At 45.9% G+C, this 24,901-nt stretch overlaps 1 long non-coding RNA gene across 1 annotated transcript; it reads right to left on the bottom strand.

The window, feature by feature from the left end:
- Window positions 1-16,785: 16,785 nt before the first annotated feature.
- Window positions 16,786-23,606, bottom strand: LOC310751506. The gene is made up of 2 exons (XR_014542573.1): window positions 23,345-23,606; window positions 16,786-18,519 (listed from the first exon to the last, which is right to left on the bottom strand). It is a non-coding gene; the product is annotated as an uncharacterized lncRNA (long non-coding RNA).
- Between the last annotated feature and the right edge of the window lie 1,295 nt (window positions 23,607-24,901).

Genomic DNA, 24,901 nt, shown 5'->3' with positions numbered 1-24,901 from the left:
AGGAAGGAGCAATCCACTCAAAGTTTTCATTATGGGCCAAGCTGCCACTCGACATCAGCCACAAAGACATCAGAAGCCTAAAAGTGTTCTCTCTCGCTCTCGCTCTCTATTTCGAAATCCTGGTTTATTGATTGAACAGAAACATAACAGAGATGTGTGCCTGCTTCCAGAGACAGCCAGCAATGTAATTCCTTCAGCTCCCTGTCATTCAAAATTGGTCAGACTGAAGGTCACAAGAGTGAGAGGAGCAAATCCTGTTCTCGTCGAGTGCTTTGTTGAAAGGGAAAGTGCTGATGCAGCATCGTGGTGAAGAGGCTGAACAGTGACTCAGGAAGCTGCGGGTTCAAATCCCACCTCAGCCAGTGTTCTTAGAAGAGCAGTTTTCTCTCTCTCTCTCTCTCAGCCTGCAATATGGGGGAGGGGAGAGATAATTGTACTGACTTACAGTACAATTGTACTGTACTGACTTATCTTACAGAATTGTTATAGGATTACAACAAGGCGGTAGCTTCTAAACATCTGAAACTCCCTAAACATATGTAGCATTATTTTGTTGCATGAATTAAAATAGGTGTGGTGAACATGCAGTCCTCAGTCTAATTTAATGGGGACGGAAGGAGGGGAAATTGGGGGAATCCCAAACAAAAGGAGCAATGGAAAGAGGAAAGTTCTCTTCAAGTGAATGTTTCAGACCTCTGGTGTCACAGACTGGCTAGACACAAAGGAATGATGGGAGCCACCAAAGGGATAAAGGCTCAGAGCTCGGGGAGTGGTGGTGGGACAACAACGCATGGTCAGAGGAAGAAGATGGGGAAGAGCAGGTGTCAGAATTTGAAGAGGTAGCAGGGCTTGGTAAGAAGGGAGTGTCTGTGGCAGAAGGAAGTGCTGAAGCGGAAGCAGGAGAGGAGGGAGGCCAAGAGGCAGAGATGAATCAGGCTGGTGAAGAAGCCAAGGTATCTCTCCCTCCTGCTGCAACAAGCTCCCCTTCCCACTGGTCTCCCAGGACCAGGAGAGATATGAAGTAGGAGGAGCAAAGAAAACACTGCTATAGTCTCAGATTTCTTGAGAAGTACCCAGAAGAGGAAAAGACTTAGGCAGCTATGGGAAGGTGGGAACCTTGCCTCATAGGAGCAAGACCTACCTAGAAGAGTTGCTGTGCTCATTGTGCCTGGTGCTCCTGTTCAGACCTTATTTCTTCCCATAAAGAGTTAACTTTGCATGCTTTGTTCAGTCAGTGTGATTTATTGCTGGCTGGCTCCCTGACATTTGGCAAGAGCGATCGGTGTCATGGCATTTGCTTCTGGGTCCTGGTGTTGGCCTTGAGAGGACTTAGATTCAGACGGGGCATCAGTCACACCACCCAAGGAGAAACCCTCAGCCAGTGATAGCTGGTGTCCACCGAGACTGATGGGGCAGAAAGCCGGGAGCCCAACGGAAAGTGGAGGCAGAACCAATAACAGGCAGAGACCAGGAATTGTTGTTTTGCCTTTCTCTTCCTCCTCCCTGCTGAGTTGAGACCAAGGAGGAGATAGCTGACAGGCAGTGCCATCTGGACTGGGTTGGAAGGCAGGTAGGTGGGTGCTGGCCCACGACGGGCAGAGCTTAGTGGGGCAGCACCCCAGTAGCCCTAACCCTCTGCTGCCCTCAACACACCCTTAAATGCTGCTCTGGTCTGGGGACATGGCTCTCCCATCATCCTCAGAGTCTAAGGAGGAATCTCTCACAGCCTGTCCTGCTTCCCAACCATGCAGCTTCATGAGACTACATCACTTTAAAGATCACAAATTTAACAGCAGGGCAAGAATTCTTCACATACAAGTCTGTGTGTCTCAAAAAGACACTGCTGGGGTTTTTCAGCTTTACTGCATTCAGAGTTCAACTATATGTGAGATATGGAGGCTAATGATGGCTACCAGGCATTATTTATTTATTGCATCTGTTCCCCACCTTTATTCCAAAGAGCTCAAGTTGGAATACATAGTTCTCTTCCTTCCCATTTTATCCTCACAGTAACCCTGGGATGTGGGTTAGGCTAAGAGGCAGTGACTTGCCCAAGGACTTCATGGCCCAGTGGGGATTTGAACCCCCGGTCTCCCAAGCCCTATTCCGACACACAAACCGCTACACCACACTGGCTCTGTTCTGCTTCCACTGTTGGATGGAGGGTGTTTCTGAATACCAGTTCCTGGAAATCGCAAGCAGGGCAGAGCGCCTTTGAACTTGGGTCCTGCTTTCAGGATCTGGTCAGCCACTGTGAGAACAGGATGCTGGACTAGATTGTTGTTGGCTTAATCCCGCAGGGCTCTTCTTATGTTTTGATATCCTTGGAGCTGGTGTGTGTGTGTGTGTGTGTGTGTGTGTGTGTGTGTGAAAGAGAGAGAGAGAGAGAGAGAGAGAGAGAGAGAGAGAGAGAGAGAGAGAGAATGCTCACCTTCCTTCTCCTCTCCCCGCCCCCTATCAGTGAGCAGGTAGACATTATCCATTTTATAACAAGGCAATTGGGTGCTGCAAGGGAAAGGAAAGACACCAGCATAGACTTCTCTCCAATAAAACCGACAGGGAGGGAGGGAGGGAGGGAGGGAGGGAGGGAAATTGCCATGGTTCACTTCCCAATGTAATCACTCAAGTTCAAACACACAGCTGCGATGAATGGCAAGCATCCAAACCTTAATGCAGCAGAAAGCGGAACCAGTGTTTGAAGAGGCTGTCCCCCGGAGGAAGAGGGTAACAGAGTGCGCGAGGGAGCGTAAACCATGAAGTCAGCAGTCTGAAGGCCCTGACTGGAATGGCTGCTAACTGGCAAGAAGAGAAAAAGAAAGAGAGAGGTCTGGGCAATAAAGATGCACAACTGTGACCTCCACATCTTTGGATGGAGGGAGTTTCCTGTCTCCCCACCAGGCTTGCAATTAAAGGAAGCAGCAATCTAGCATATGTTCCAAATATTTCACAGGTTCTCCTGCAAGCAAGCAAGGAGCATCTTCTGTGCCCCTCTTCCATGTGTTCAACTTCTTGGAATATATACTTGTCTCTTTGACTCTTTGTCCGAATGGTTTATCCCTGGCATACAAGACAATGCATCTGCATGTATGGCTCTGATCATAATCGTTCATGTGTTCACTTTTTGCACTGATGATGGAGATATTCCTACAGTTTTCTTGAACAAACAAACAGACATTCATACAAGAGGGGCTGCACTGTGTTGTGTTGTGTTGTGTTGTGTTTTGTGTTGCGTTGCCAGCTTTACAAGTGAAGATGGACTGTTTGTACTAGTTGGTTCAGCTGCTGACTCAATAGTTGAGTAGATAATTCATGGCAGGTAAACCTTGAACCCAAGGACTTCCCTCAGGGGGAGGCTTAGATCATCTGCCCCTAAGGATGGAAAGATCTGTCTATTTTAGTTCTCTCAGCTTTTCATATTTCCCATCTTGAATTATGCCCTCCACATTTTACAGCAGTTTGTGAATTAAAAAGAAAAAAATCCTCAGGAAAATTCATCAGCGTTTTAGGGTGAATTTCTTCTAATAAACACACTTTTCTTTGTAGTTTTGACTAACGCATCTTTGCAAGCAACCTTCCTTAAGACAATGAGTTTCCCTCCACCCCTAGAACCATCAGGTTGAGTTTGGTGAAGGTATTTTGATAGGTAGCCACAAGCCTATGCCCCCAAAATGGGCAAATTCACATGGAAGTGACGTTTCAGTTCACCATCTTGATTCAAAACAGCATCTGATGTCCAAACAGCAACAAAATCCTCTACCGCCAACTCCTCAGGCCAAATTGGTGATGATATCTTGAGAGGTGTCTGTCCACACAGCGTACAAACAGACAAATGGGCAAACCATTTCCCAAAATATATAGTACAGTAGATTGCAATCTGTTTCAAGATCTTCAATGATAAGCGGCCTGTAAGTGGAAATCATAATATAAATAACAGGATTTGTTGCAACAGAGCATTTTCAGCCACTTTAATTGGGCAAACCTCAATTTCTGGTGTGTGGTTGGGTCATTCCCACATAATACTGACAGACTGAAAATGACCTTCCGCAGTTAACGTACCATGTCCAAATACAACATTACTCTGGTACCCTTGTGTGTTCATAGGACCCTCTTCCCACTTTTCCATGGAAGGAGCAAAGACCAAGTTATGACCAGAACAGAAGGAAGGATTCCACTGTCACTGTCCCCAGCCACCCTGCATTGACCTCATGGAGGACTCATGAAGACTGCTTAATCTTAAAAGAGCATGAAAACAGCTGAACATAACCAGCAGTTATGGTTAGAAGGCAGTCACACTGAGTCCAACACAACTTACTCCCAAGTATGCATGCCTAAGGGATCACAGCCTTCAGCACCAGTTGTTCACAACATGGATCAGGAACCTAACATTTTTGACTGCTAAAAAAAGTCTCCGTGCACATAAAATGTTCAGAGACTTCAGTATGTAGCTGCTGTTTTTCTGATAGCCTTGTAAAAACTGACTCCCTCCAGGCAAATCCTAGTTTTGACAGACAGGGGCGGGGGGGGGGGAGATTACTCTCTTCTGTGCTGTTTGTGTTGCAGCAATATGTTGCTGTTTGGGTTTTTTGTTTTTTTTTATCTAGAGCTATCAGCTGGAGACAAGCCCCTTTTGTGTTGAACAGGGAGTAAACGTCAGCCCCAAACGCACAGAGATAAAAGGCAGGGGCTTCATACAAGAAAAGACGCTTTGCAAAATCTGGCAGGCAGAAACCTGGCCAAGAGCCCTGGAAAGTCAGTCATGAACTGCTGACAGCCAGACCTAGATTAACTTCGATGCTGAGTGTCAGTGGAGACTGGTCCTTTAGGACACATGGGGCACTGCCCCACCAACCTTGGTCTGCCCTCCACCTGCCAGAACCTGCCTGCCTTTCTATTTGCATCCAGTCCTGGGGGAGAGAGTGATTTGAGGTAACTTCCAGGTCCATAGCTCACTTGGCACGCAGATGGTATCGGGTTTGGCTGCTGGCCTCTCCAGTTAGCAGGCAATGAACAAGCTGAGTTTGAGAGCCTGGAGGGCTGGTGGCAATTCTAGTAGACAACCCTGGGGTTAGATGCAGTGCTCCATTATGGCAGACAGGGTGTTGCCCTCTCTAATTTCAGCCTGCCTCTTGGAGGGTATCTGGGACGCGGGTGGCACTGTGGGTTAAACCACAGAGCCTGGGACTTGCTGATCAGAAGATCGGCGGTTCGAATCCCCACTATGGGGTGAGCCCCCGTTGCTCAGTCCCTGCTCCTGCCAACCTAGCAGTTCAAAAGCACGTCAAAGTGCAAGTAGATAAGTAAGTACCGCTCCAGCAGGAAGGTAAACGGCGTTTCCGTGCGCTGCTCTGGTTCGCCAGAAGCGGTTTATTCATGCTGGCCACATGACCCGGAAGCTGTACGCCGGCTCCCTCGGCCAATAAAGCGAGATGAGTGCCGCAACCCCAGAGTCGGCCACGACTGGACCTAATGGTCAGGGGTCCCTTTACCCTTTACCTTTTACCTTGGAGGGTATAGACAGCAGTGGAGCAAGCCGATCAGGCGCCTGGGGTGGCGTGCATGCCCTGTGCCCAGGGGCAGGACCAGCTACCCGTGGGGTGGGGCAGGACACTCTATGGGGCCTCTGAGGAGTCTGCCTGCCTCCTTCCACTCAGCCACCCTACAGCTGAGGACGAGAGAGTGGGCAGACCGTTTGGGGCAGCACGGAGCCTGCAGGCACCCAAGCCACTGTGTCACTCCCAGGAGAGACACATGGCTGGGGCACACTGCAGGCCCAGTGGTGAGTACCGCCCAGCATTTTGTCACCCCCCTGAGTGGTGACACCCGGGGTGACCCGCCCCACCACACACACCCTTCTTCCACCCCTGGGTATAGAGTTACCCCACCCCTGAGCCCCCTGAAGGTAGCTCTGTATAGGGAAGTTGTGATTCCCAGCAACCGGTTAAAAAAAAGAGAGATGCATTATTCAAGGGTACATTCCAGCCAGGCCAGTCCAGCCAGCCAATGGTGTGTGTGAACTGAGGAGAGTTCTGAGAACTATAATTGATTGTAGGCTTGTTCCTGTATTCAGAATTGATTTAAAAAAATAAAAAAGGAAGAAACACAGACATCCTTCAAAATTTGCGCTAATATGAATTTGCAGCGCAGTTTTCCAGCTAATATGTATATGATGAGAAAGCATGAATAAAAACAAATATAAAACCCAAACCACCAGAATGCCTGCATTATGCAAATCCAGTTGGAAAAAAAACATAAATGTAATAGGCCTTATAGTAACAATTGCAAAGTTATTTACTAGAAACTACTTCTCAAAAATTAGATACAGCTTCTTCTAATGTCAAAATCAACTTTGTGACATAATATATTAAAAAGTAGCTTTTCAGTTGATCACCAGGTCCAGTATGCAGAAAAGAATGTACCACGGCAATGACATAATAGGATTTGTATTTTGTACATACTGAACTTGGTGATCAACTGAAAAGCTACTTTAATATACTATGTCACGAAGTTGATTTCGACATTAGGAGAAACTGTATCTAATTTCTGAGAAGTAAATAACTTTGCAATAATAACGGCCTATTACGTTTATGTGGTTTTTTTTAAAAAATGAATATAGTCATGAAAATAGTACACAAAGTGCATTATATTAGGAGGAATGTGCGTCAGTCGAAATGGCATAACAGAAAAAGTGTTCGTTAGGAGTAATTTGCATTAAAATGCTTAAGAATTTTCCTGAGATCTTTTTTTATGATTATTTAAAAGAAATCGCAAATTGCTGCAAAATTCGGTAGAGAACTGAATTCAAGATGGTAAAAGCGAGAAGCCGAGAGCACCAGTGGCGTAGCATGGGGGGTGCAGGGGGGCCGGCTGCACCGGGCGCAACATCTGGGGGTTAGGGTTAGGGGGCACAAATCCACGGGTTAGGGGGTGCAAATTACTTGCCTTGCCCTGGGTGCTGACAACCCACGCTACGCCACTGGAGAGCACTGAAATGGACAGATCCTTCCATCCCAATTGACGGGTGGGTTGCGCAACTGAGGCATCTTGCAGAGATCGTCCGCAGATCCCTACGGAGATTGTACTCCATAGCAACCGTGGATTTGCTGCCGTGCAATCTGCAGAATCACCCTGCGGGTTCTAAGGTATAAATTTAGGAACAAAAGCTATCCATGCATAAGTGCAGCGGAAACCAGATCTGTCCTGTAGAAGTTAGCCTGTTAGCATAGCTTACACTTGATATACCCGGGGTAGGTTACAGAGGATATGGACTTGAATTTCCCCTGCTCTGCTTCAGGATGCTGGGGCCGGGGGGGGGTTGTTTCTAAGCCACCCAGGAAGGGTATTAAATTTCATCCAGCCCAGCCTCATTGTAAAAGCCCATTAAGAACAATTGATCAGCTGCTCAGCGCAACAAGCCCAGTGACAATAGAGAAACAGGGCCACATTGTTAGGCTAATGGAATAAATAGGTTGGCGCTTCTCCCCTGCTCAGAGAGAGAGAGGGGCCGGGCGTGCACAAGGGAATAGATATAAAACTCCGAGCAGCATAGATCCATAATTGATGTTCGCTGCTATAATAAATACAATTTAATGGCTAAGCTTCAGATGGTTTTAGAATAACAGCGTGCTAAGCTAAATCCTGTCGAGAGGGCAAGGAGGAAGCACTTGATCTCGGTACCGTAGGAGAGAAAAGGAAATGCATTCTCTTGTCATTAAGGGCTGGAAATATCTGATTAAAAGGGTTAGAGGGGAAACTCCCACTGGCAATGGCATACCCAAAACAGCGCCCTGAAGTCACCCAGCTGTTTACCAAAAGGAATTTCATTGACGGAATGCACTCTTTCATCAACCACACGCTATTATTATTATTAGTAGTAGTAGTAGTAGTATTAGTTTTTTAACCTTAAGGTCCCATGGTGGGTTGGAGCAATTTAAAAACAGTAAAATAATTTTAAATACAGATAAAAGAATATGATGTGATATATACTTGTGTGTGTTGCATAAAAGGTAAAGGGACCCCTGACCCTGTCAAAGAGAACAACAACTACCAGACTTTTAGAAGATATCTGAAGGCAGTCCTGTTTAGGGAAGCTTTTAATGTTTGATGTATTACAGTATTTTAATATTTAATATCAGGAAGCCGCCCAGAATGGCTGGGGAAGCCCAGCCAGATGGGTGGGGTATAAATAATAAATTATTATTATTATTATTATTATTATTATTATTATTATTATTATTACCATTAGGTCCAGTCGTGGCCGACTCTGGGGTTGCGGCGCTCATCTCGCTTTACTGGCCGAGGGAGCCGGCATACAGCTTCCGGGTCATGTGGCCAGCAGGGCTAAGTCGCTTCTGGTGAACCAGAGCAGCGCACGGAAACGCCATTTACCTTCCCACCGGAGCGGTACCTATTTATCTACTTGCACTTTGACGTGCTTTCGAACTGCTAGGCTGGCAGGAGCAGGGACCAGCAACGGGAGCTCACCCCATCGTGGGGATTCGAACTGCCGACCTTCTGATCGGCAAGTCCTAGGCTCTGTGGTTTAACCCACAGCACCACTCGCGTCCCGTGTGTGTTTCATATGTGTGTGCATATTTGTGTGTGTGTTTATCAGGTATCAAAGGCAGGGCTGGATTTAGGTCTGATGAGGCCCTAAGCTACTAAAGGTAATGGGGCTCTTTATATGTCCAGCTGTCCTTTGTCAACAACAAATTGTCACTGTTTTTACCTATATACAGGTATCACTGTATATAGAAATGAGCAACCAGTGATATTTTAGGGAGCAGGCTAGCAGGAGGGGCCCATTATTTACATCATAGGAGCCTACACAACACAAAACACTGTTGCTGTATGTAGGTTTTATTTTATTTGTTTTTTATGTTATATTCTGGAAATGTACATCCAGTTTTTTTTCCTTTAATTTTTTTTTGGGGGGCCCCAAGAGAGTGGGGCCCTAAGCTATAGCTTGTTTAGCTTATACGTAAATCCGGCACTTATCAAAAGCCACAGTAAAGAGGTACAGTGATACCTCAGGTTAAGATCTTAACTCGTTCTGGAGGTCCATTCTTAACCTGAAACTGTTCTTAACCTGAGGTACCATTTTAGCTAATGGGGCCTCCCACTGCCGCCGTGCCACTGTCACACGATTTCTGTTCTCATCCTGAAGCAAAGTTCTTAACCCGAGGTACTATTTCTGGGTTAGCGGAGTCTGTAACCTGAAGCGTATGTAACCTGAGGTACCACTGTACATCTTTAGCATACAGTGGAAACTACATAATGAACTCACCAGGTGCTCCTCTGTAGGGAGGGAATTACACAACACAGCAGGCAGTGTGGGCACGACCCAGTACATATCAGTACATACTGTTACATACGAGTACCAGCCAAAGGGATGGAGTGGGTTGGGGCTGTTTTGCACCCCTGGCTTCTCAGTGTGAAGTTCACTGCCAGTAACTGAAGCAGTTTACAATAAATAGTATACTCTTACGCACGCACACGCATGCGCACACACACACACTGCATTAACAACCGTGTCAAATCATTTACATAAAAAACAAAAAAGCAAATGCACACACAATATCCATCTCCATAAAAACAATATAAAGTCAGAAAGCATTACGAAGCGGCGTGATGCAAAATCCCAACTAACATAAATGCCCTTTTCACCCACCCGCTCACCCAGTCTCACTGTCGCCATCCGTCCCACCCAACCGCTATGATGATAATAATTAATAATTTTATTATTTCTACCCCGCCCATTGGTCTGGGTTGCCCCAGCCACTCTGGGCGGCTTCCAACACATAGAAAAACATATATAAAAGCATCAAGCATTAAAAACCTCCCGATACAGGCATCTTCTAAACGTCATATATGGTCATTCACTGCTTCCTCCACTCTCTCCCTCCCAACCAAGCACTCCTGCACAAAGCACTCGCACTGAACAATATTGCAACCACACAGGATGGCTGCCAAGCAGGCCTGCATAATGTCCTCTCCCCAGCTCTGAAGCACTAATGGGCTCCTGCCCTGCCCAAATCTTCTCTCCCATTCCTCACTAAGGAAGGGCCCAGTTCTATACCAGAGCAGGCTCTTGCCCTGGCAGAGGGGGAATATAAAAATACTTCTGCCCATGCACTCCCAGTGGGGTGCAATATTTGGAGTGTTGGACTATGAGCTGGGAGACCATGGTTTGAATCCGCACTCAGCCATAAAGCTGACTGGAGTCTCAGCTACCTTTGTAAAGATAAAGCGCTTTATATTTGTTATACCACTGTGACACCAGGTGGCACTGTGGAGTCCCGTTTTTCGACCAACGGGATTTCCCTGTATGAAGTTTACAATGCGTTTAACTGAAGCGCTTCTCTGATGTGTCTAGATCTAGCCTGGGCCAGTGACTGTCTCTCAGCCTAAATCTACCTCACAGGGTTGTTGTGAGGAGGGGAGAAGCATGTGCATTACCTTGAGCTCCTTAGAGTAAGAGGTGGTCTAAAATAAATTAATAAATACAGTGGTACCTCAGGTTACAAACGCTTCGGGTTACAAACGCTTCAGGTTACAGACTCCGCTAACCCGGAAGTAGTACCTTGGGTTAGGAACTTTACCTCAGGATGAGAACAGAAATCGTGCAGCGGCGGCGCGGCGGCAGCAGCAGGCTCCATTAGCTAAAGTGGTGCCTCAAGTTAAGAACAGTTTCAGGTTAAGAATGGACCTCCGGAACGAATTAAGTTCTTAACCAGAGGTACCACTGTACCACATAATTGTGAGGTGCATGATAAGATGATGAGTGGATGACATAGCACTTTGTCCTCTAAGCAAAGTATTTCATATATATATATATATATATATATATATATATATATATATATGGACACAAGATCATGGGCCTTGCAAAAGACCCCTGGGACACCCCTGGGACACTCCCTTACAACCTCCTGCCCTAGGAGAAAAATGGCTTTTTGTCTGTTCCACTTCCTGTGTGTGAACCAGCCCACCTTCCTTATTCTGGGCAGTCAGTTATTCTATAAATCTCCCTCTCTTGTTCATGTTGACGTTGCATTGAAATCCAAGATTGGAAATTGAGGGATCGGGGAGTATTTCCATGCACACTGTGTCATTGTGGCTCTGTTGCATTTTGACACACTTTGCTAGTATAGCATGGGGGGGTGAGTGAGAGACGGTGTGAGGAGGAACAGGAGGAGAACGAAGCGCTGATTGCATCATGCAGAATTACATCATAGCCTTATAGATTGTCTTCTGAGACAGGCTGTAAATCCCATCACAAAAGGGAGAGGACGAGAAAAAGAGAGAAGGTCTCTTCAGCACGTGAAATAAAGGCTTTCATGTTCAATGAAAGTAGAACCTTGTGGGTTTTCTCCAGCTGCGTTCACCAACAGCAAAGCCAATCAGGGAGCACACAAAAAAGCTCCTTGTTTGAATCAAGATGAAAAGACGGGTGGCCCTCTGAGCCCGCTGAGGATTTGCAGGACTTAACTTATTTTTTCATGTTTTATAAATAAAAAGCACTTGAGGACTGGCTCAGCATCCTTTTCTTCCCCCCTCCCTCCCCCAGAAATAAAATAAGCATACGGCGCTGCCGTACACCGAGTCAGATCATTGGTCCATCTTACATTGGTCCAAGTTACAGGGAACCAGGCAGAGGGCCTTCTCGGTAGTGGCACCACTGGCGGAGCTTCATGCTCCGGCACCAGGGGCGGAGAGCAGGCAGGGGCAGGGCTGGCGTGCGTCCCGGGGCGGAGTGCGCCATCAGCAGGGGCGTGGCACGCATCCTGGGGGTGGGGCGCACTGCCTGCGGGGGCGGGGCACCCAGCACAGGCTGGGGGGCAGCTGCGATAACACCCTGGGGATTGCGCTGCTGGGGGCACTGCACTCCTCCCGCACTCCTCTTCGTCCGCCAGTGAGTGGCACCTGCCCTGTGGAACACCAGATGTGAAAGAGAAAAACAACTACCAGACTTTTAGAAGACATCTGAAGGCAGCCCTGTTTAGGGAAGCTTTTAATGTTTGGTGGACAATTGTATTTTAATATTTTGTCGGAAGCCGCCCAGAGTGGCTGGGGAAACCCAGCCAGATGGGCAGAGCATAAATAAATATTATTATTGTTGTTATTATTATTATTATTACTCAAGATAGTCCACAAAAAATAAGCAAAATAACTAAACAGGCATTAGAATTAGCCCTATTGAACATTTTGTTTAATAGGTTATTGTTGTTTAATAGGTTATTGTATTTTAGTGTTTTGTTGGAAGCCGCCCAGAGTGGCTGGGGAAACCCAGCTAGATGGGCGGGGTATAAATAATAAGTTGTTGTTGTTGTTGTTGTTGTTGTTGTTGTTGTTGTTGTTGTTGTTATTATTATTATTATTATTATTTTCCAAGATAATAATGCCTACTCACATTATAAAGAGCTTATAACCCATCTACTCTCAGCAGCTAGAAGCATCATAGCCAGACATTGGAGAGACCTGTCAGGAGTGAACATGGTACCAAATTGTACGGGAAACAGCCTTACCAGAAAAGCTAACCAATAGACTAAGACTGACATGGGGACAAATAAAATAGGACGCCTTCATCCCGATATGGTTCCCCTTTATTACATACACACCCCAACAAGATAACAACAAGAACCCAATGACAGCAAACGAATCAATATGGCTAACTTGACCCAACAATCTCCCCAAAAACACAAACAAATCTCACTGCAGACAACTAAAGACAACCAACCGCACCCTGCCCCCCAACCTCTCTCACTACCAAAGAAATATAATAAATGCAATGCTTTTTTTCTTTAAAATATGTTTAGAGATACTCTCATTTTCCTACTCATATTGAAATACTGCCCCTCAATGAGTCCAAACGTAGATTCACAAAATGTTTAGGGGTACGCATACCCCTGTGTCCTACCCCCACCCCACCCCCGAAAAAAGCACTGAATAAATGAATAGAAAGAGAACCTACCCAAGTGATGCTGGCATAAAACCCCCACATATACACCAAGTATTACCACCCCTCCTCTCCCCCCTCTCCTTCCTCCTCCTCCTTTCCCAGCCTTATTCTGTATATAACACTAATGTCTCACGTCAAATGTAAGAAGACTCTACAACCTGAAAAAGGAGCAATGCACATACTTTTGTAAACCAAGAAAATATTTAATGAAAATTATTTAAATTAAAAAAAAAAAGACTGACAGCAGCTCTCTAGAGTTTCAGGTAGGATTTCAAGTTCCTGGAGATGCCAAGGATTGAACCGGGGACTTTCTGCACGCAAAGAAGATGCTCTACCCTTCCCTATAAAATAAAAGACCTGTAGCCAGTGAATTGTCTATTTATGTCAGCTGAATACGGGAATGGCAGTTGCCCTCATCTTGTTCAGAACAGCAGTCCTACAGGATCAGGCCAGATGCCCATTTAGTCCAGGATCCTGTTTCCCACAGTACCTAACCATATAATTATGGGAAGCCCACAAGCAGGACACGGGGGTCATAGCCCTCTCTCTACAAGTCGGTGGCTACCTTAAGAACTTCTTTGGAGGACCTGCTCCAGGTACCCTCACCAAATGAAGCGAAGCAGGCAACCACCAGGGAGAGGGCCTTTTCAGGGATGGCCCCCCACTTATGGAAAAGCCTTTCCAAAGAGTCTCCCCCAGCACCCTTTTTGTGTGTGTGTTTTCCAGCACCAGGTGAAGACATTTATCTTCACCTCAGGCTTGGAGGCTGAAGGTGACCCGCTCCAGGCACATCTAATATTGACATTCCACCAACTCCACTTGCGGAGCTTCCACCCACAGCAGGGGACTTGGTTTCAATGCCACCTAGGGTCGCGCCACAGCCTCAGCAAGAATTGGGCGGCCCCCCAGACTTGGGTACCGGTCCCTGGCGGTCTGCCAGAGTTTCCGAAAACCCAACTTATTTAAAGGGCTATGTTGTTGGACATGTAACACCATTGGTCTAATGGAAGTATGTGAAATGTAACCGATATGCTTTTGTGCCTAATTGAACCATTACATGTAGTGCTGTATATAAGGAAATCATTACGATTGTAACTAACGCCTTATCTCGGTGGGGAGGGGTGTTATGTACTGAAGTTCTCACCCTGGGCCAGCAGGGGGATACTGTAGATAGTTATGCAAATAAGGGATCGAAAGTGACGTTCAGTGATTGGATAGTTTTAGAAAATTGTTACAGTTACATTGTACTGGAGCTCTATATAAGCAGGCTGACTGAACCCTTCAGTTCAGTTCTGTCCTGGCCTGTGAATAAACAAGAGCTGTTTGAAGAAACGCTGTGTCGTCTGATATGTTCACCCACAACTTAACAAATATGGCTCTCCATGACTCTCTCCAGGTCACACCTCTTCCCCAAGTCATACCCCACACCAGTCGTGATTGCTGAATGTCTTTGCTTGGCTAGAACGTGTCTTTAAAGTGCATGGATACCTCCTGTTTGCTTGGATGTGTGGATGTTGGGAGGGTAGAAACCCCTGACTTTGGCCTAGCTGAAATGCAGTCTACTGTACAGAGGTAGGAGTCACACCCATTGCCCCGCCCACTATTGCATCTGGCCCTGCCCACCGCTCTCATGTGGCTACGGGAAGATGCCCACCATGCCTTGTGGTCCTTGGTCTGCAAAAAGTTTCCCAACCCTGCTATAATATATAGGATTCTAGCAAACAATTGCCAAGAAAGAAGGGGGAGGGGAGAGGCCAGTTCTGTGGTCTTGCTGAACCTCGGGAAATGTTTTATTAGCAGACAAAAATGGACGCATTCCCAAGGAAGACTTCTGCGCCACTTGGAGCCGGAACGCACTGAAGTCTCTGGCTCGAGCATCTTGTCATCAGCTCTAATGAGCTAGCTGAGAGGCAATATTTTTCCCCCCTGAACTGAAAATGCGCTGTGACAAATTCTGGATCAAGGACACTGACCATGTGACAGCGATTATCATCAGCCTGCAGAGTTGATTAGGCATGAAAGCCAGCATGCTTCGTGCATGGAAACATCAGGCTACGTCTACACCATAGAAAAAGAAGGGGAGGGGGGCCCATTAGTGGGGCTGATTTCCGTATCACGAGGTGGAGAGGTTCTCCGCACTCCATCATGAATGGGCCAGGGGGAGCGGGGCGGGTGGGGGGTGTATTCTGGATGACCCAGTAATTACAAAGCAGAGTATCAAAGCTATTCAGTGAGGAAGACTGAAGAGTCATTCACAAGATCATAGCCTTTTTATCTGAGATTAATTCATCTGCTTTTTCAGCTCACCAGCACAGAAGAGGATCTTGCCACTCCAACTCTTAAAGGGGCATTCTCAAGTTCACTTACAAAAGGCTGAATTCACATGAATAAAGACGGTGTCAGGTACTTCCAGTTATTCAGAAGGTATTGCCTATAGCTACAGAAGAGCACAGCTACAAGTAGAGATGAGGGAGGTATTTGACTCCCTTCATGTTCTGAAACAATGTGTGAAGCAATAGGCAGCCATCCTTCAAAATCCACACTTCTCTGAATATTGTTACCATTGTTGTTGTTGTTGTTGCTGTTGTTGTTGTTGTTGTTGCTGTTGCTGTTATTGTTATGTACTGAAGTTCTCACCCTGGACCAGCAGGGGGATACTGTAGATAGTTATGCAAATAAGGGATCGAAAGTGACGTTCAGTGATTGGATAGTTCTAGAAAATTGTTACAGTTACATTGTACTGGAGCTCTATATAAGCAGGCTGACTGAACCCTTCAGTTCAGTTCTGTTCTGGCCTGTGAATAAACAAGAGCTGTTTGAAGAATCGCTGTGTCGTCTGATATGTTCACCACAACTTAACAATTATTATTATTAACCACCCTTCACAGTGGAGGTTGAAAAATTGGAGTCTGCGCCCACCGGCTGAGAATCCTTGGTAAGATGGTAGATGGTTCAGGGATGCAGACTCAACTCAAAACAAAGAGTGCCCTCTCCACTGCTCTAACTTGCCCGGAGTTGTGAAATACCTTCAAGGCATCCCTGCCTTGTCTGGTGTGGAATGCATCACTCACTAGGAAGTCTTGAGATGCTCAATTATCAGAACCACACCTTGTGCCATCATCTGACAGACAGACATTCATCCTTCCTTCAGCACCTAATTTAATTTAGTCAAGGTGAATCCTGCTCTGCTGCTGAACTCTCTCCTGGGCTAATCTATTAACAATGTGTTACAGTCTGTGCAAATCTGTCTAGCATGTCTCTCAGCACACTTTTTCCTCCTTTTATTCCTTCCCTTCCGTTACCTCCTAATCACCCCTGGAAGGCAAACCAGCTCTCCAGCTATCCCCATAATAAATACCTATTAGGAGGATGTCAGCTCCAACCCAGCCACCACCAGCGTCCCCTGGGAGTTCTCTTGCCTTTTGACATGGCAGAAATATAGCAAGTGGAGAGATTGGAGAGATAGAAAACGCGATGCCCTCCAGCTCCAGACATTGCTAGACTCCAACAAACTTACAGGTGTGTGGACTGCAAAGTGCATGCCCAGGATCAGCCTTCCCAAATACAGGGCCCTCCGGGTGGTTTTTTGGGGGGGGGATTCCCTTTCGGGTTTAAGTATGGAGGCTCACACCAAATTCCCAGTCGGTCAGGCTTTATTCAATAATACATTACAGGACAAAGCCCAGAGAGTCTGCAAAAGCTTTCCATTAGGACACATGCTGTATTGGTAAAATATGCATCATCTTGGTTGTTTCTTGCTCTCTCCAGTCACCTCCTGCCATCCCCACCATCTCTCACCCAACCACATTCCTTGGAAACACTTGAACCAATTTTTAAATTTTTTATTTATTTATACTTTTCAAATTTATACATTTCACTAATTTTATACATTTCGACATTTCAAAACTTGACTTCCTTCCCCCTCTTTCTGCGGATCCTTAAATTTATTTTTTATAACTTCTGCATATCCAAATTAACTTAATTTGCTCATTTATTCATCTTCTTTAAATATATACTCATAAAACTGCAGGTTATTACAATAATCCTGGCAATGTTTTTATCCGTTTATAATATATCTGTAAATATTCAATAAACCATTTCCATTCCTTTATTCAAAATTGTTTTCTTGATTTCTTATTCTTCCAGTAAGTTTTGCCATTTCTGCATATTCCCTAAGTTTTTGTATCAATTCTTCCTTTGCTGGGTCTTCTGCTTCTTTCCATTTTTGGGCAACTCAACTCAATCATTTTTACTGTACATACAAAGCCCTCCTTGTACCTTATCTGGAGCTGGTTTTTCACTATAACATTCAGCTGTTTGGTCACCCCTTAACTGATTCCTACCAGTTTTGTAGTCAATTCATATTCTTTCCTATGTGACGCTGGCCTCACCGATAACAGAAAATCCACCACAGTTTTTCTGGACTAGATCTCCCATCAGCCCCGGTCAACATAGCTAATGGTTAGGGGTGATGAAAGCTGTAGTCTAGCAATATCTGGGGGGATACAGGTTCTGCATATCTGTCCTAAAGAATTTTTGAGGCAGGTGAGTTTCCTTTTGGATGAAAATTCTCAGGGTGCAAGCGCACAGGAACTCCCCTCCCTGGTCACTACCCGTCTAACTCAGTCAGCAAGGACACCCAGAGAAGGATTTCTTAATAAAGTTTCACCCACTAGCTGGGTTCCTTCAAAAGCAAGCACATGATATCTGTGCCTTTACCAAAGCAACTTGGTCCCGGGAAATAGGGAACGTTGCTAAACTGTGTTTAAAGAAAGAGTTGAAGCTTGGCTTGATATTTACAGTCCAGCATTTCTGGTGAAACAATTAAAAGTGGTGTGCAATAAAATACCTCAGAACAAAAATAAAGCAAGCAAGAAGTTACGAAATGAACAGCAATAAAACAGCAGCTGTTGAAATATTCGGCAGATCAGACTGACGGTGAGCTGTTCAATCATGGAAGAGGCTTGTGGACTCTCCTTCCTTGGAGGTTTTTAAGCAGAGATCGGGTGGCCATCTGTCAGGGATTCTTTAGCTCTGATTCCTGCATTGCAGGGGGTTGGGCTAGATGACCCTTTTGGTCCCCTCCAACTCTCCAGTTCTGTATGATTCTGTCTTCTTAGGCAGCATGCTGTGCTTTTGTCCACACACACACACACACTGCTGCTGCTGCTGCCTCAGATCAGCTGACCACAAATACAGCTTCTACATTACCAAAAGAATTCCACTGAGCTCTGGAACTAGCCCCTTGAACCAGACATTGAAATCCCCCACTAAGGCTACTGGGATACATACAGCCGGGTCTTAATTCTACTGGATCCGCAGCAAAGCGCCATAAGCTAAGCTTTCCTTGGAATACTGAAAGAAATAAGTGCAGGTGGGGAAAAGAAAAGCCCAGGCTTGTGATTTCAAAAGGCAGGAGTTGAAAACACACGCCATCGTGCCAATCCTACCTTTTATCCTTGCTTGATACAAGTTAAACATACTTAAGCCTTCTCCACTTTCCTGCAGTCAAGCTCCCAGTGCAAAGTTCAATTACTCGAGCAGCATAGACCAGCCGGCAGCTAGAGGAAGAGAGGAACAGGAAAGGAGAGAGAGAGAGAGCGAGCACTAAGCCCAATTGCTCTCAAATAAGCATTTCACCCTTTGCCGACATCCTGCTTCCCCACGGTGCCGAATTAAAATGTAGAAAGCATGCATAAATTGCAAATGTAATTCACCCCTGTCAGAGACGCGGGTTTCCATTCACTCATCTGAGCTATCTTCCGCCAGAAAAAAAATTAATGCAGTTAACTTTTGCTGGATATTTCAGTTCATATAAAATGAGGTCAAAGCAACAGGCCCCACCCCGGCTAAACCCAGCTCTGACAGCAAGCGTGGCACAAAATAACCCTTTGCTGGGGTCCAGCCAGTGTTTCGGGGCTCATCCAGACTTCCCCTTGTCCCACTGCTTCCCCCCTTCCTGGGGGAAACCGGTCTTTAGCACTCAGTCGGAGCAAACGGCAATTAGGATTTTCTCCGGATTGACGTTTGCTCTGATTTAGCACCAAAGAGTGGGTTTTCCCTGGGAAAGGAGCAGGGCAAAGGGGAAACTGTTTCAGACCCATGTTTTCTAGGCACACGACAAGCCGGTGGATGAGGCAGTGTTGTGCGGTCAGTAGACTAAGGGGACTAGGCTGGTTCCCAGTAAATTAAAGTATTAAAGCCTGGCGCCTCCTTCCCAAAGCCTGGACAACCTCTGCTTAGGGAGGGCGGTGCAATGCTTCGAAAGGGTCCAAGAGCCCTTCTGCCACCTTCTCAAAACCCGCCCGGCTTTGGGTTTCAAAAGTCCAGGGAGGGAGCTAAATGCTGCTGGGGGTTTTTCTCCCAGCTGCTGCATCTTTTCATTTATTCTGTTATTTAGCTGTATTCTTTTGTCTGTTGCAATGGTCATTAGCCATATTGGATATCGCTGAACTGAAAGGTAAGTGGTGAAAATATTACTAATGGCAGCCCTGTTTCCCTCATATTACAACTGTGGAAGTTTGGTGGAGAGATGAGAGAGAGACTAGGATTGCATCCAACTAAGTTTTACTCAGAGAAGACCCACTAACGGGCCCAAGTTAGTCATGTGTTTTGTTTTGTTTTTAGTGGGCCTACTCTGACTCACACCAGGATACAACCCTTACATGCAGAGCCAACCCAAGGCATTTCTCTGCCGGAGGTGGAAAACAAGATGGCATCTCCTTCTATTCCATGTACAGAACCTGACTAGACTGACAGGGAAAACTTTGACACCCAACTGTGGGATAGTGTCCTCACTGGACCTGAGGGCAACATGGGTTGCCAGTCAAATACCTAAAATACTACCTTCCATAATATCAACCATCTTGGGTCCTAAAATCAGGAGGGTAGGCTGGGTTTGTGGTGCTATAGCTAGTTGGGTGCTGTCCAGTGGTGCTGATTCATGACAGGGCCTTATCGGGGGTGGGACCCCGCTTGTGGAATACCCTTCCCAGAAAGGTGCGCCTGTCTCCCTCCTTATTTAACATCCAGGAGAATTTCAAAACGTTACTGTTCACCCAGACATTTGATGGCTCAATGATACTGTTCCTAGCCCCGGTGAAATATTTGCTGTGAGGGTATTGTTTTCTTCAATTGTATTGCTTTGCTGCTCTATAGTGTGCTGCCAAGGGCTCCCTTGGGAGGAAAGGCAGGCTAAAAATATATATTATTACAGTGGTACCTCTGGTTACGTGCTTAATTCGTTCTGGAGGTCTGTTCTTAACCTGAAACTGTTCTTAACCTGAAGCACCACTTTAGCTAATGGGGCCTCCTGCTGCTGCAGCGCCGCCGGAGCACGATTTCTGTTCTCATCCTGAAGCAAAATTCTTAACCTGAGGTAATATTTCTGGGTTAGCGGAGTCTGTAACCTGAAGCGTATGTAACCTGAAGCGTCTGTAACCCGAGGTACCACTGTATTATTATTATTATTATTATTATTATTATTATTATTATTATTAATACAGGGGTCAGCAAACTTTTTCAGCAGTGGGCCAGTCCACTGTCCCTCAGACCTTGGGACTATATTTTTTTTGGGGGGGGAATGAATTCCTATGCCCCACAAATAACCCAGAGATGCATTTTAAATAAAAGGACACATTCTACTCATGTAAAAACACACTGATTCCCGGACCACCCATGGGCCGGATTTAGAAGGCAATTGAGCCACATCCGGCCCCTGGGCCATAGCTGTCAACTTTCCCCTTTTCTTGCGAGGAATCCTATTTGGAATAAGGAATTTCCCTTTAAAAAAGGGAAACATGGGCCTTAGTTTGCCTACCCACGGATAAGGGGGTGCAGAACAGGCTCTGTGGCACATATTTCTGCCTCCCATCATCCTTGCTGCTGTTTCTCACCACCACCAGCATCTGCTTCCAGAGGCAACCACCTCACTCTGCCTAATGGTAGGATCAGTCCTACTTAAGAAGAGAACCAGTGAACACAAGGGGATTCCCCCCCTCCCCGGTGGTTTTAATCCCAAATCCCACCTCCGAAACAGGAAATGTGCCCCCATTTGGGGAGAAAACATCTTCCATTCGTAGTGGAGAACTGATGGGTGCAGAAAGCATTATAGGTGCCAACTCCCTGGGGCCCTGGGTGACCAAGCACCCACAAAATTCCCCATGAAGGGGCCAGGCACCCACAAATTTCAGGGCTGTGAACGCTGCACGGCATCAACAGCCCCAGGCACCCATGGTGGTGGGGCCAAGTTGGCACATCTGGAAAGGGTTAAACATCCCATCTTGCCCAACCTTCGCTGCCACACATGTTCCCATTTTATGGGGGTAGACAGGATAGGGATCATGATTTTGCTGGTTGTGAGGTCTCAATCTACTCTCAGGCAGCCATAGGTTCAAGTCTGGTGTTTTGTTTTGTTTTTTAAAAAGAAAGAAATTTAAACTACCACCTTTTGGAGGGGAAAGATAGGATTTATTACTTTTTAACAAGTGCTGTAGAAAATCCATTTCATGAATTTATAAGGGAGGTGGGGAAGGGGAGAGGTGGCGGTGGAAGGGGGGGTGGAGTTGTCAGTTCAATAAATTCTCCCCGACTGCTCCTTTGAAGCGAGTGGATTTGGGCCTCTGGATGTCATCGCACAGGCTTTTATCCAAACGAGCTATGTGTTTTCAATGGAATGACTTAAAAACACCTCAAGGCAAAAGAAGGGGGGGGAGAGAGAGAGATGGATGGGAGAAGCAGAGCCTGACAAAAAGACAGGCTATCACGTTGACACGTTTTTTTGAACTCCTCAGTTGAAGGGGTTTAAAATAAATAATTATTTTTTCCATTTTTAAAAATTACATTCCCTCGAAAGCAGGCCCACAATTTTAGTAATGCAGCATTTGCTAATTATGACAACACTGATGGCAGACCAAATTATATATGTATATTAAAACTGGCTAATGTGTCAGTTCATCTTGGTCCCTCCTAGGGATGGATGGATCTCTATATTCCCATCCTGTAATGGTTTCATTTTATATGGTCTGAAGCTCAACATCAAAAAAATGAAGATCATGGCCACTGGGCCCATCACCTCCTGGCAAATAGAAGGGGAAGAAATGGAGGCAGTGAGAGATTTTACTTTCTTGGGCTCCATGATCACTGCAGATGGTGACAGCAGTCACAAAATTAAAAGACGCCTGCTCCTTGGGAGAAAGGCGATGGCAAACCTAGACAGCATCTTAAAAAGCAGAGACATCACCTTGCCAACAAAGGTCTGTATAGTTAAAGCTATGGTTTCCCAGTAGTGATGTATGGAAGTGAGAGCTGGACCATAAAGAAGGCTGATCACTGAAGAATTGATGCTTTTGAATTATGGTGCTGGAGGAGACCCTTGAGAGTCCCATGGACTGCAAGAAGATCAAACATATCCATTCGTAAGGAAATCAGCCCTGAGTGCTCACTGGAAGGACAGATCCTGAAGCTGAGGCTCCAACACTTTGGCCACCTCATGAGAAGAGAAGACGCCCTGGAAAAGACCCTGATGTTGGGAAAGAGAGAAGGAGACGACAAAGGATGAGATGGTTGGATAGTGTTGTTGAAGCTACCAGCATGAGTTTGACCAAACTGCGGGAGGCAGTGGAAGACAGGAGTGCCTGGCGTGCTCTGGTCCATGGGGTAACAAAGAGTCGGACATGACTAAACGACTAAACAACAACAAAACAACAACATTAAAAAGTCTCAGAGTGACTTACAATTTTAAAAGCATGCATGATATAAGTTTTAAAATACCTCAACCTAAATGCATTATTATTATTATTATTATTATTATTATTATTATTATTATTATTATGCTTACATGCCAAAATGGCTTCTAAGAGGTTTATCCTTTAGCCAAAAAAGACTCTCAAAGTGGCTGACAAAAATGAGTTCTAATGCGACCCGTTTTCAGGCTCAGAATCTAAGAATCCATGGCACGCCAGGAAAAAACAATAGGTGGGAAGAAGGGAAAGCAAGTTCAAGCACACGTTCTTAAATCTATAGTTCTACAAGTCACAGCCTGTGTCAGTGGTGGTTCTAGCCATCTTGCCTTTGATAAAGAGAAGTCCCTCCCCTAAAGCCCTCTTCCTCCTCCAGATCAGATTCAAGAGCAGAGTTGGGGAGAGCGTCCAGGCTAGGAAAAACCTAGGAAGTTCCTGCCATACATTACTTCCCTCAGGCAGTGAACAGCAGGGACAGCCCTGCTTAAAGTGGAGTCTGCCCCCTGAGACACACTGCCCAATGGTAGGGCCGGCACTGATTGCAAAGGATGCAGTAAACACCCAAGCAAGCGCCACCATCTTTTCTTTTTTTTAGCTGCACGGACCATAAGTATCAACTAAACAAAACAGGCATCCATGACAATACCTGATGAAATTACACCAATCTTGCCTTTCTCTCTTTCTCAACTTCCTTTACTATTTTGTCAGGAGAACAGCCTCCAAAAGCATCCCTCTCAATCACAACACAAATTTCGGAGCAATCAAAATATCAATCAATCACACACTGCATCTTTATCGCAGCTGTTAACGCGAACAATTGGAGAGTAGACTTGAGCAGACAGAGCGCTGGAGGAAATGATTGGAAAAGCAGCGCCTGTTATGTATTCAGTGGTCTGTGTTTGCCTGAGCTTGAGTCTAGATTAAAGATTCTGACCCCTTGTGTTCTGATTCAATACATGATATCCAACCAGAGAACATTTCAGGATTTGGGCCACTGCCATTGGCCCTTAAACTCTGGTTCATGATTCGCAGCTTGGAAGTTTAGACAGTCAATCACGTTGGGAGTGGGAGTGGCCCAGGCCTTCAGAAATATACAGTGGTACCTTGGTTTGCATACGTCTTGGTTTGCATACGCTTTGGATTACAAACACGTCAAACCCAGAAGTGTGTGTCCCAGTTTGCAACCTTTTTTTGTATTACAACCCTTTTTTTATTATTACTAACAATTTTTTTTGGGAGGCCCCATTGGCGAAAGCGCGCCTTGGGTTACAACCTGTTTTGGTTTACAAATGGACCTCTGGAACGGATTATGGTTGTAAACCAAGGTAAAAGGTAAAGGTAAAGGGACCCCTGACCGTTAAGTCCAGTCGTGGCCGACTCTGAGGTTGCGGCGCTCATCTCACTTTATTGGCCGAGGGAGCCGCTGTTCAGCTTCTGGGTCATATGGCCAGCATGACTAAGCCGCTTTTGGTGAACCAGAGCAATGCATGGAAATGCCATTTACCTTCCCGCCGGAGTGGTACCTATTTATCTACTTCCACTTTGATGTGCTTTCGAACTGCTAGGTTGGCAGGAGCTGGGACCGAGCAACGGGAGCACACCCCATTGTGGGGATTCAAACCGCCGACCTTCTGATCGGCAAGCCCTAGGCTCTGTGGTTTAACCCACAGCGCCACCCGCGTTCCTCATAAACCAAGGTACCACTGTATATAAGCAATTGCTTTGCCCCTGCTGTCCAGTTCTGTTAGTTCAATAAAGGTTATTGCTGTTATCTCTGTGTCTTGCCTCCTGGGAACCCACCTACATGTCAGTGCCCATCTCTGAGATTGTATCTTTCATCTAGTCCAGCATCCTGTCCTCACAGTGGCCGGCCAGGTGACTATGGGAAGCCTGCCAAAAGGACCTTGCAACACACTTGGGGTTCCTAGCAACTGGTATTTGGAGACATACTGCCTCCAAGAGTGGAGGAAGAACAAAACCACCATGACCAGTAGCCACTGATAGCCAATGTCTGGATATAACCTGCAGGCTTTCACTACTGCTGGATCCTTTTCACTGGAGTAAACCAGGGACCTTCTGCAGGGTATGCACATGCCCTGCAATTGAACTATGACTCCTTCCCAAGCAAACAGCTGAATCCCAAGGCTTGCTGGGGCTCCATGCCAGAGGAGCAGATTTAGCCCTTCCCTGTCCTTGCCAAACA

The sequence above is a fragment of the Podarcis filfolensis genome (assembly GCF_964270895.1).
Source record: "Podarcis filfolensis genome assembly, chromosome: 16".
Classification (NCBI taxonomy): Eukaryota; Metazoa; Chordata; class Lepidosauria; order Squamata; family Lacertidae; genus Podarcis; species Podarcis filfolensis.
This window is presented reverse-complemented; position numbering and strand designations above follow the sequence as displayed.